We start from the raw sequence: 12527 nt of genomic DNA on the forward strand, positions 1-12527 counted from the left end.
TTCGCTGTAGAACTTCTCCACCATTGATCCTATAGCAACCCCTTACCAACTTGTAGGTCTCTATCATATCTCCCCTCTTCCTTCTCTCCACTAGTCTCTGCAAATTACATCTTTTCAATCTTTCCTCATACTCGACATTCCAGAGGTCAGAAACTACCTTAGTCAGTCGCCTTTGGACCCTTTCCAATATCTCCTCATCCTTCTGAAAACCAGGTGACCAAATCTGGGCACAATAGTCCATGTGTGGCCTAATCAAAGCCTTATACAATGGAACAAGAATCTCCCTACTTCTACACGTCAGTGTCCTCCTCATCATTCCCAGAAGTCTTTGTGTTGTCTTCACAATTTTGGCGATGTGACCCCTAAATTTTAGATCCTTATCCACTATCACTCCCAGATCTCTTATTTCCTCTACTTCCAACAATATATTCTTACCAAGCATAAATTCTGCATCCCATCTTTGTTTTCCAAATTTTAAAACCTTACATTTTGCAACATTGAACTCACACCCCCATTTGCTTGCCCAATCACTCAATTTATTCAAGTCTTCTTGCAAGGCCACAACATCTTCACTACTCTTTATGGTTCTTCCCAACTTTGCATCATCTGCAAACAACTGAATATCTCCATCCAAATCTTCGCCAATATCATTAATATACAAGTTAAATAGTAATGGCCCTAAAACAGATCCCTGAGGCACTCCACTAGTGACTTTCCTTTTCCTGGATATTGCATCCCCATACACAACTTGTTGATACCTATCAGATAGCCAGTCTCCAATCCAATGCACTAATCTAATATCCAACCCCATCTGCTCTAGTTTGACTGTCAACTTATCATGAGGCACTCTATCAAAAGCTTTTGCGAAATCCAAGTATATTACTGTGTATCCTTCTCCTCTGTCCAAGGAAGCAGTCACTTTATTGTAATAAGTAAGTAGATTACTAAAACACGACCTCCCTTTAGCAAATCCATGCTGTCCATCAAAGATTATACCATTGTTGTCAACCCAACTCTGGATTCTAGCTCTCACAAGCTTCTCCAACAACTTAACCACAACACCCGACACACAGATAGGCCTATAGTTTGATGCTTGAGTTCGATCACCTCCTTTATGAAGTGGCACAATCTTGCCCTCCTTCCACTCTTTAGGGACTTGACCAAGTGCAAGACTCGTATTAAAAAAATATGTCAAGGCAGGTGTCAACTCTCTGGCACATTCCTTCAGAATACGTGGTGATATATTATCAAGTCCCACAGCCTTATTTACATCTAGTTTACTCAACTCCCCAAACACCTCTTGCTCACTTACAGTCAGTCTCTCCTCCCCATCATCAACTGCTCTTAATCTCTCCATGAAGTCACATTCACAAGATTGAAAGATCTTTATGAACTGCTCATTAAGTATCTCCACCACACATTCTGCAACAGCTGTCTTTATACCATTTCCTCCAATCAATGTCATCCTTCCATAATCATTCTTTCTTTTGCTGGCTACATATCGAAAGAACTCCCTAGGATTCTTTTTAGCTTCATTAGCTAACTGCTGTTCATACCTCTCTTTAGCTACTCTCACCAACCAAGTCACTCTCCTTGCCTGGTCTTTGTAGAACTCATGAAATTGGTTACTTCCACTTCTCTTATGCTGCCTCCACAATGCCCTTTTTCTCTGTATTGCATGCTTAATCTCTTTATTCATCCATCTCACACCTAACTTATTTAACCTTCTCACCCGTGGTATACATTTAGACATTGCATCCACTAAATATTTTTTGAAAATCCCCCAAGCTGCATTGATCTCTTTTCCAGCTAACTCCTCATTCCATGCTACACCTGCAAGCTGTCTCCTGAGCTCTTCATAATCACCCCCCTTGTAGTTCCACATATACCCTTTTTTCACAGGGGTCCTTGCACTGCTGGCAACCACCCAAGTAATCACCTCATGGTCACTTTCACCAATTGGTGGATGATTTGATACCTCATTGATAATTACATCCTCCGATGAGATGACCAAATCCAAGACCCTTAATCCTCTTGTGCCCTCTGTTACATACTGTCTGAGGTAGTTATCCCTCAAAAACTCAAGAAACTCATTTTCTTTACTTCCAGTTGCTATCTCTTCATTCCAGTCTATATTGCCATAATTAAAATCACCCATAATGATCACCCTTTTCTTATTTGCTTGGCTTATTTGACTATACATTTCACTATCACCACCATCCACATTACCAGGTCTATAACAACATCCCACCAAGTATTTGATTCTATTCACCTCTATCTCACACCATACTGCCTCAAAACCACTGGCCCCATTTCCCCCTTGCATCTCTACCTTGTATGGACATAACTCTTTCTCTATCATCAATAGCACTCCCCCTCCCTTTTTACCCCTTCTATCCTCACGAAACACATCATACCTTTCCATCTCTATTCCTGTCAGGATGTCATCCTCATCTAACCATGTCTCACTTATTCCGACAATCTCTGGGTGCACAGACGCAATTAGTGCAACCATTTCATCCGCCTTGTTTCTTATACTTCTAGCATTGGTATACAAACACAACAACTCATTTCTGGATCTACAGCTAGTTCCACTGATACCACTCACTCGATGTGATCTCTCCATGCTGGACTGGGGCCATTTCCCTTTCTGCTTCTTCATTTTAGAACCCTTTGCAATTCCATCTGTTTCCTTTTGATCCCTGATCATCCCATTACTTTCCTGCCTACACATTCTCTCACCTCCTCTTGGAGCATCCACCTTTCTCACGCTGTGTATCCCTGTCCACCCTGAGCCTCCCCGTTTCCCTGCTCCTCTTGCACACCCATTCTCTCATTATCTATACTCATACCACTCACTTCCACATTCATTTCCACTCCTTCAATCTCTCCTGTCTTACTCTCCTGCTCTTCCACATCACTCCCCTCTTGATCTGATTCATTCTCTCTATTCACTTCTCTACCTTCCAGCAGCAGTCTCTCCAAGCGACTCACACCATAACCACTCAAATGCAGTCCATCGCTCCCATACAGCTCACTTCTTCCCTCAAACTCATTCCACACATTAACAAACTGTACTCCCATCTCCTCACACATTTCAGCCAGAATATCATTCATAATCCTTGCTCTCCGCCTCATTTCACCACAATCATACCTAGGCAACACACTGACCACCCTTCCTGTCACACTATTCTCCTTTATCTTTCCAAGCAGTCTCCTGACATTCATTTTGACATGCTCTTTGTTCTCTCTCAAATCATTTGTTCCAATTAATACAATTAACTCTTTTGCTCGTTCCCGCCTCATGTTCAATGCCTCAATCACTCTACTCATTTTACCGCCTGGAAAACATACCTTGTGCATTTTATCCTCTAGCACACCTTTAATAATGGAGTCGCCATACAACGCCACTCGCTCATCTTTTGTTAACTCTTTCATGCCATCATGATTTATTTTAATAGTTTTGACCTGCATTCTCTTAATTTCATTCCGCATCCATTTCATTTCTTGCTTCATCCAATCCAATTCACCTTCTGAACCTCGCGACACATTCACTCTATCATTAAATCTTTCTAACTTTCTAACTCTCGACCCTCTCTTCTCACTTTCCCTCTCATTCATCCTTCTTTGTTTCCGTACTTTCGGTCCAACATACGTCCAACTTTCACTGTCATTCTTCTCACTTTCACTCTCACATATCTTTCTTTGTTTCCGTACTTTCGGACTAACATGCGTCCAACTTTCGCTATCATTCTTTTCACTTTTACTGTCATTCATCTTTCTTTGGTTTAGTACTTTCGTTCCAACATGCGTCCAACTTTCGCCATCAGTCATTCTTTTTTCGCTATCATTCATTCTTTCGATTTTTTTTTACTTGCGGTTTCTGCACCACGCCATTTCTACTTTCATTCGTTCTCTCAATTTCGTTTCTTTCCGCCTCACTTTCGTCCCTTTTAACATCCGTTACGGTTGTCAAATCGCTCTTTTTCTTTTTTCCTGATTTTTTAACATTTTTTCGCCTGTCTTTCTCGCCATTCTCTTTCAAACGTGCACTCACGACACAATCGGTACTAGCACTTTCTGTCATCAACTTCTTATTCGCATTCATCAATTCCTCGTTCAGGTCACATTTCGCACACACCCTTCTTCCATCCGCACTAAACATCCACAAATCATTTATGTAATCGAAGGAATACATATAACAGACCTCACACTTAACGAACCTACTGAAATCCAAATTAAAATCATGGAATGACAATGCAGCCGCCATTTTTTTTTCTCTGCAGGTTACTAGGTCTAATATTAACGTTTTCGTATTTAGTTTAAGCAAGAAAAAAAAACCCACACTAATACTATCGGTAGCGTACAACGTTTACAGCCGCTCTTACTTAAACAATTACGCATATATACTTAATTATTCCTAGTAAAACTTATCTGAATCAGGAGCTCTTCAAAGCACGTTCGTAGCGCCTGACCCACTAGCGCCCTCTCTCTATGGAAAATAAATATCAAGAAGGTGGCAAAATGTTCTGGAAGCTATGGAAAAAGTTTAGAAATGGAGGAAAGAGTATGTAAAAGAAATCAAAGATAATAAAGGTGACATGAAAAATGAAGATAAAGATATCCTGGATGCCTGGAGTAATTATTTAGAAAGACTTTAATGACAGAATAGTAGCAGAATATTTTCAAGAGGAATATAAGCAAGAGTACATAGCAATACTTGAGGTAGAAAAAGCCATCAAAAACCTGAAATGCAGAAAGGCAGCTGGTATATATGATATTCAACCAGAAATACTTAAATATGAGAGTATAAAAGTTTTGCAGAGGCTACATTGTATAATTCAGAGAGCCTGGTCAGAAGGTTGAATTACAGATGATTGGAGTAGAGCTCTAAAAAATGGATGACTTTCATTTCTCTCTTTCTGGGAACAGGATGGACAAATGCTTACCTCCAGGTTGCAGGATAGATGCTAGATGAGGATGACAGCTTGAAGAGATAATACAGGACAGGTGTGAGTTCTGGAGCACAAGTACAACTGAAGGAATACTATCAGGGCCAGGAGACTTATTGGTATCAAGGCTGCTGAAGATTTTTTTGATGTTGTCCTGATGAAATTTCAGAGGAGGTATACTGGGGATGGTTTGTGGAATAGTCAGAGTTCTTCATTGGTTATCTACACAAGAGTTTGAGTAAAAAACTGGTGCCAGAAAGTGTGAGAGGTGGAAACATGGATAGATATCGCATCCCACAGTCTTGGCAAGTGGCCAGAATGCACAACTGCCATGATGACAGGAATCTAGCTTAGTGCATTTGCTCTTAGAAAGTCTGCTTTGAATTTGTTGATATATATATATATTTTTTTGCAGCTATGAGCTGCAATGTAGGCTGAGTGACTGAAGCTAGTGGGTATATGTTGAATTTTTTTAGACAGCTTCAAAACAGTTGTGCCGATTCATCCTGGTGAGAAAAATTTATGTTATTAGAACAGAAGCAGTAATCAGACCCAAAAGTCCCAAAGGTCATCCCTGTTGGCACTGTTGCAGATTACACAGGATACAAAGCAGTGAATGACTGGGAGAAGTCAATCTATAGCAAAGAAGACATGGACAAGATTATGTTCAGCCTTTCCAGGAGGAGATTTCATATCAATGGTGTATATGGAGGAGGAGGGAGGGAGGGCTAAGAAAAGGTCCAAGATGTTGGGAGAATGAAGAGTATTGTGTGGAATTCTGGTGGGTTCATGAACAATTTGGATTAGATCATTGTTGATAGCAAACAGTTCAGCTTCTTTATTAGTTTGGTCTGTGAAGTTTGACAAGGGAATTTTAGATGTTGAAATTGCCAAAGAAGATTATCTCACTATTCGGGGTAGTTAGATTGTATGTGATTGACTTTCAGAGATAGGTAGTCAAAGAGGTCGATGAAATCATCCGAGTTTGGAGAATGGCAGAGGCAGCAAATGAAGGCAATAGAGAGAGAGACAGGAAGATCTTAAGACAGAGCAGATCATATAAAGGAGATTTCAGATCCAATAACCTTTGGCATGGAATATTAGACTTAACAAAAACACAGATTCTGCCCTTCTTGTGAAAGGCATCATAGACGATATGAGGAAGAAAGTTGTGGTGGATATTAAGTATAACCTTTATTAAATCACTTAAGGAATTGAACAATGTAGATACGAATATAAATTAAATTACACTTTAATAAATATTTCCGATATTTCGGCAACGTCATGTTGCCATTTTCAAAAGGAACTTACAAAAAAAGGCATGTGCACGTAGGCACTACAACACAGTAACTGAGAATGAAGAGATGAAGCTATTCATCTCTTCATTCTCAGTTACTTTCAGAGACATAATGAAAAAGGAAAAGACCAACTTTTCCTTTTTCATTATGTCAGTTGCTTTCTCTAAAGCCTCAAAAAAATTCCTCCATTTCTATCTTAGCAAAATCTTCTGTGGGAGATTTTGCTAAGATAGAAATCTCATTGTCCAGTTCCTCATTCTGATATTTGCCCACATCACTCTACTCGATATTGCCTGCCATTCAAGAAGATTTGTGTTGAATACTATGGCTACTCCTTTTCCTTGATCGTCATTGCCTGAATATAACAATTTGTATTTATTGCTGAGAAAGATCTCACCAATTTTTGTCTTTTTTGTTTCAGTCATCCCTATTATGTCAATCTGGTACTTATCAAATTCCTCAGCTAACTCCATTTCTTTGCCATTCAGGCTTATGTTGATAGTACCAATTTTGAACTCTGGTGATATTGGGTTGGGTTGGGGTGTGTTTTAGGATTTGTTCTAGTAGTAGACTTTGCTGTTTGCCCTGGTTCTCTGGCAAAAACAACGGGGGCCCTTGTTTAACCATACGATGCCACAGCCAGCATGAAATTGTGTCATGTTGTACCATCATTTGATATTGTGGTTTAAGCCAATAAGAATAAGAATACAATTTGGTCGGCTAAATCCCAAATTGCCAGCTCATTCTCATTAAAATTCAATTTTATCCTGCTCAAGACTAAATAGTGATCACTTCCAATTTCAAATCCTCTGTACACTCTGGTGCAGGACAGCAGAGTGTAAAGAGGATTTGAAAACCCTATTAGATATCTACCAGTATCCAGGTAGATATCTAATAGGGTGCACCACAAGAAGGTGAGGATTGGACATTAGGTCAGAAGCCATGAGCAGTTCTCCACATTCCTTTAGAGATTATGTGGAGGTCTCCTCTCAGTTATACAGCTTTGACCCTTGTCTTAATCATTCAGATATTAGTAGTCAAGGAAAGGAAGTAGCAGGCTATAGCATTAAGAGTAAACAAAAAGATAATTTTATTGAATGGAAACTAATTTTAAGTAGAGCAATATGAACAACTTCAAAATGGAAAATTGGACAGTGACTTACTTAAGACTGCATTATACAGAAGATTATAGAAGAAATGGAGAGGAATTTTATGAGTTATTAGATAAGACAAATGACAAAGGAAAAGTGTTGTTGTTGTCAAAGATCTAAACTGCAGAGTAGAAAATGAATACAGAAATACCAACACACAGAAATATTTTTGAAAAATATGGAGACGAGTTCAAAGCTAATAATACTTGTAAGTAGCTGCTGCGTTTGTTTTCGGGATGTGGACTAATCATTAACATAATATCAACTCCAACATAAAGATGTTCATAAGTTCTGTTCACGTGAATAGAATGCACAAGAAAAAGTTTGACTGTTGTATAATCAATAGTAGCATCATTGCACTTGCTCAGGAAACAAGAGCATATAATGAATTTAAAAAATGAAGTAATCATTTAGTTTTCAGCATATCACATTGAAAATAAATATCTATGACAATTATGAAAATAACCAAATTCAAGCAGCTTTCAGTTGTATAATCAATAGTAGCATCATTGCACTTGCTCAAGAGCATATAATGAATTTAAAAAATGAAGTAATCATTTAGTTTTCAGTATATGACATTGAAAGTAAATATCTATGACAATTATGAAAATAACCAAATTCAAGCAGCTTTCAGAGGAAATCTGTGGTGTGAAATATACAACAAATATGTGATAAAAATTAAAAAGCTTGAAAAGATCAAAACTTTGGATAATACCCAGTGACAAAATTTGAAGAAAACACCAATTGATTCATTGAGTGGGCATATGGTGAAGTTTTTTTTTTTCCAGGATGAAAAAAAAAAAAAAAAAAGCTGGACTCGAGAAGCTAAGGAAGCAGTCCAGGAAAAAAAGAAATCATATTGAAAGTTTCTGGCAATTCAGAAAATGATCAGAAAGAAGAGAGAAAAATGCAAAAAAGGAAAGAAATGAATAAACATTTATTAAATCAGGGTTTCCCAAACTTTTCCTACGATGGAACACTTCACAAATCCTGAAATTTTCACGGAACACCTTGGTTAATTTGTAATGTATTAATTAATAATTAATTGTTAATTTAGCTCATTTATTATTATTAATTAATAATTGATCATTGATTATTAATTAATAATGAATTAAACATTAAACATAAACATCATTAAATCAATTTGCGCTAATTTTCATTGACATATCCCATTCTGGTCACCAAAAATTTATAATATTATTGTAAGTACTTATGAGTGAATGCAGACTTTTTCTCTTGTGTGCTGGAAGTTTTCCCCCTCCTTTTGTACATCCTGAAGATTGCTTTGTAGGCTGGTGGTGGATGACTCATTATCTGTTGCATCACAAACACCTTCAATAAGAGATTTCTTAACACCAAAATTAATCAAATTACCTTGTCTCTTATTCATATTAAAATTTAAATCTGCAGGCCTATTACTTTTAAAAAATTACAGCACTACAGTTTCGAAACTTTCGCCCTACAATACGAACTTGCGAAGAAAGTATTACTAGATTTGAGAACTGGATACAGACTGCCTTGATCTTCAATTTTAGTGGAAAAATTTTCTTTATACTTCCTTGCTGGTTGGTCACTAACATTTGCAACAAAGATGTTATTTCCTTGAGTTTTGATAACAGAGGATACACCACCCATTGTTGTAATCGGCTTGCAGGCAATTTTTATAATCGGTCATAAACAGCGGTATTCTCTTTCCCGATTGTTAAAAGATTTCGATGTGTGAAAATTAACGATAATTCATGAATATTTCCATGTTTAAAAATATGCCACTTGGTCACTGACATTTGCTACACAGATGTCATTTCCTTCAGTTTTGAGAACAGAGGATATGCTGCCCATTGTTATAATCCGCTTGCAGGCAATTTTTATGACCGGTCATAAATAGCGGTATTCCCTTTCCCAAATGTTGAAAGGTTTCGATGTGTGAAACTTAACAATAATTCATGAATATTTCCACGTTTAAAAATATACGGCTTGATCACTAACGTTTGCTACACAGATGTTATTAGGTGTTCTGGGTCTGAGCTTTGACATAATCACTAATATTATTCTCCTCAGACTATTTCCACTATAAAATATTTATTCATGAAAAATGCTTAGAAAACTAAAATGACAAATTTCTTGTGGAACACTTATTCACCTGCAGAACACAGTTTGGGAAACCATTATTAAATAATAGTCATGGGAAGATTTCAGTAATATCAAATTCCTGATATATATCCTCAAAATAGTGTACATGCAAGTTTACATTTGATAAGAATAGAGAAGATAAATATAATGAAAGTGGTAAAATGTTCTGGAGGCTATTGACAAAGCTTAGAAACAGAACAACGAGTACTGTATTAGGAATCAGATGATAAAGCTAACATAAAAATTAATGATTGAGATATTCTGGCCATCTGGAGTGATTACTTTAAGATTATTAAATAAGACAAGCAGTGCCAGAACAAGTGTGGCAAAGATTCAAGAAGAATGCAATCATGAATACATATCAATATTTAAGGTAGAAAATATCAGAAACTTGAACTCTGGAATTGCAGCTGGGGTAGATGACATTCAACCAGAAATACTCATACATGGAGGTATACTTGAAGGCCTGGTTAACTAAATGAATAACCCACCAACTCTGCAAATAAGGCATGGGGTTTGAATCCCAAGATTGTCTTCAGGCAGGAGATGCATTTCATTGTCCAGTGTGAGACTACCACCACTTTATTTATTGATTCTGGAGTAGGGTTTTTGAATTATCCAATCCTTAATATCTATGGTACTGATAACATTTAAGCATTTCATAGGGAGAACTCATATAAAAATAAGTTTTACAACTGTTGCACTACATAATTCAGAAAGCATGGTTAACAAGGATGAATCACAAATGAGTAGAGTAGAGAACACATCTATAAAAAGGGAAGGCAAAGGTATTTTGATGATCTTGGATATTCATACCATTGCAGTGTCCCAGCTGTTAGCAATCGGTACACAATAAATAACGGAAAAAACTCACTTAGAAAGATTATTTATTAGTATAATTATTGCCTGTGTGTCACAGGCATCCTCAGTACATTAAGCTCAAAATTAAACACTAACTGACAATTCCAAAAAGCGCCACCTAAGTAGCTGGTGTAAGATAACTAAAAAGGTCAATAACTTTCCTAAAAAAAAAAAAAATAAAAAAATAATAAAAATAATAATAATAATAATAAAAAGTTAAGAAAGATTAGCTGATTTGTAAAGTACTATCTCCCATAAAGGGGACAGACGTAAGCCGTCGGATCTGTTTAAGTTAGGAGAATGAAGTAGAGTTTCACATGTTTCTTTATAAAGGCATTCCATGAGAAACTGACTTTTGTGAAGAACTCTTGTCTTTCTCCAATGAACTCTGTGTCTAGTGAAGATGGCATGTTCAGAAAGTCCAGACTTTTCAGGTTTAAAGTAATCAATACAAGATTGGTGTTCTTCTAGCCGAATAGAGGCAGATCTTCCCGTTTGTCCGAAATAAGATAATCCACAAGAGCACGGAATCTGGTAGACACCTGGATGATTAAGATGTGGAAGCTTGTCCTTAGGAGAAGTGAGAAAGGTGGAGATTTTTCTAAACGGTCGAAAGGCAACAAAAATATTCAGTGGTTTTAAAACTTTTGCTATACGTTCACTGATGCCTTGTACATAAGGGATAGTAATGCGCGTTATTTCCTCTGTGTTTGAAGAGGAAGACATATTAAAACTACTCAAAGTTCTTTCAATGAAGCAATTCTTATAACCATTAGATAGAAAGGAAGAAGTTATGTATTGTAGTTCTTTCTGTAAAAGATCATCTGTAGAACAAAAGGAGTGGGCCCGATGAACCAGTGTTTTAATAGTTCCTGCTATTATGATGAGATTCCGCATGGATATAATGGCCTGTATGAGTCTTCTTTCTATAAACTGAGAAATGTAGGTTACCATCTGGTTGGCGAAGAATTAGAAGATCTAAAAAGGCTAACTGCTTATTTGATTCTATTTCTAGGGTAAACTTGATCCTAGGATGAAATGCGTTTAACTTAGTGAGAAATTGTTGAAGTTCATCAGAAGAGCCATTCCATACAGCAAAAATGTCATCGACATATCTGAACCAATGCGTAGGTCTGGGAGAAATATTGTCAAAGATACGTTGTTCAAAATGTTCCATAAAGAAATTGGAGATAGCAGGAGAAAGAGGATTACCCATTGCTGTTCCTTCAATTTGTTGATACAACTTATTTTTAAAGGAAAAATAACCAGAATTTATTACAAAATCAAATACGTTTACAATGATCTGCCTCTATTCGGCTAGAAGAACACCAATCTTATATTGAATACTTTAAACCTGAAAAGTCTGGACTTTCTGAACATGCCATCTTCACTAGACACAGAATTCATTGGAGAAAGACAAGAGTTCTTCACAAAAGTCAGTTTCTCATGGAACGCCTTTATAAAGAAACATGTGAAACTCTACTTCATTCTCCTAACTTAAACAGATCCGACGGCTTACGTCTGTCCCCTTTATGGGAGATAGTACTTTACAAATCAGCTAATCTTTCCTAACTTTTTATTATATTAATTTCTCACTAAGTTAAACGCATTTCATCCTAGGATCAAGTTTACCCTAGAAATAGAATCAAATAAGCAGTTAGCCTTTTTAGATTTTCTAAGTCTTCGCCAACCAGATGGTAACCTACATTTCTCAGTTTATAGAAAGAAGACTCATACAGGCCATTATATCCATGCGGAATCTCATCACCATCCCAGTCAAAAGGCAGGCACTATTAAAACACTGGTTCATCGGGCCCACTCCTTTTGTTCTACAGACGATCTTTTACAGAAAGAACTACAATACATAACTTCTTCCTTTCTATCTAATGGTTTTAAGAATTGCTTCATTGAAAGAACTTTGAGTAGTTTTAATATGTCTTCCTCTTCAAACACAGAGGAAATAACGCGCATTACTATCCCTTATGTACAAGGCATCAGGGATCGTATAGCAAAAGTTTTAAAACCACTGAATATTTTTGTTGCCTTTCGACCGTTTAGAAAAATCTCCACCTTTCTCACTTCTCCTAAGGACAAGCTTCCACATCTTAATCATCCAGGTGTCTACCAGATTCCGT

At 37.1% G+C, this 12527-nt stretch overlaps 1 protein-coding gene across 2 annotated transcripts in view; it reads right to left on the reverse strand.

Moving 5' to 3' along the window:
- The window catches only part of TBC1D23 (TBC1 domain family member 23), a 417318-nt gene that overhangs the window by 209815 nt on the left and 194976 nt on the right, over positions 1–12527 (reverse strand). The window lies entirely within an intron of this gene.

This window comes from Typopeltis vanoorti, chromosome 23 (genome assembly GCF_054136105.1).
Source record: "Typopeltis vanoorti isolate ZY-2024b chromosome 23, IOZ_Tvanoo_1.0, whole genome shotgun sequence".
Lineage (NCBI taxonomy): Eukaryota > Metazoa > Arthropoda > Arachnida > Uropygi > Thelyphonidae > Typopeltis > Typopeltis vanoorti.